Genomic DNA, 1,272 nt, shown 5'->3' on the forward strand with positions numbered 1-1,272 from the left:
AGCACATCAGCAGAAATGGTTGAGTAAGAACATCTGAAAATCGTCTTCTCCCTAAAAGCCACAAAACACTGGCAAAATTTTGTCAAAATCAACTTTTTCAGTTTTCAGAGTGCTGGAAATTAACCAAGGTCTTTCAACAAGATAAGGATTATTTATTCAAGAAAAAAAATGGCTAAATCTCCACTAAGTTACCAGGGAGGAGAGAGGGCAATCGACACAAGATTGGCTAAGTGATAGGTAAATAACACTTCACTATCCTGATTTATTTATTTACTTCTTTGTTTAGGCACATAGCGTCTCCCTATGTTGCCCAGGCTGACCTTGAACTCCTGGCCTCAAGTGATCCTCCCATTTGAGCCTTCCAAATAGCTGGGACTATAGGGATGCACCCCCATACCTGGTTAATTTTCTCAATTTTTTTGTAGAGGTGAGGTCTCACTATGTTACCTATGCTGATCTTGAACTCCTATCCTTAAGTGATCCTCCCACCTCGGCCTCTCAAAACACTAGTATTACTGGCATTAGCCAGAGCACCCAGCCACTATCGTCTTCACACATACATAAAAATATTATATACGAATACATTTTTCCTACACAAATAGGATACTATCCAAACTGTACTCTTTTGGCAATATATCTTGGCACCCTTCCTTCTCAGTTTACATGTAGACATATCTTTGTTCTTTTTAACAGCTTCTCAGGCCCGAAGCGGGGGCTCATGCCTGTAATCCCAGGACTTTGGGAGGCCGAGGTGGGAGGATCACTTGAGCTCAGGAAATCAAAACCAGCTAATACAAATAATGCTGCGATCACCATCCCTGTGCATTCTTTACATGTAAATACAGCTGAATATGCCACCTCCCACTGGATTAGCATAGACTCTTTCTACATATCCTGTTCTCATCATCTCTGCATAATACAGCTTTCCCCCCGCTTTTCAGAGGTAGAGAAAGCGAGCCTGCTAACAAAAAAATCAGAAACAAACTATGCCAGGTGCAGTGGCTTATGCCTGTAATCCTAACACTTTGGGAGGCCGAGGCGAGCAGATCAACTAAGGTCAGGAGTTCGAGACCAGCCTGGCCAGCATATGGTGAAACCCCAACTCTACTAAAAAATACAAAAATTAGCCGGGCATGGTGGTGCATGCCTGTAGTCCCAGTTACTTGGGAAGCTCAGGCAGAAGAATTACTTGAACCCAGGAGACAGAGGTTGCAGTGAGCCGAGATCGTACCACTGTACTCCAGCCTGAGTGACAGAGCAAGACTTTGTCCC

Source organism: Mandrillus leucophaeus, unplaced genomic scaffold (assembly GCF_000951045.1).
Source record: "Mandrillus leucophaeus isolate KB7577 unplaced genomic scaffold, Mleu.le_1.0 Scaffold213, whole genome shotgun sequence".
In the NCBI taxonomy this organism is placed as follows: domain Eukaryota; kingdom Metazoa; phylum Chordata; class Mammalia; order Primates; family Cercopithecidae; genus Mandrillus; species Mandrillus leucophaeus.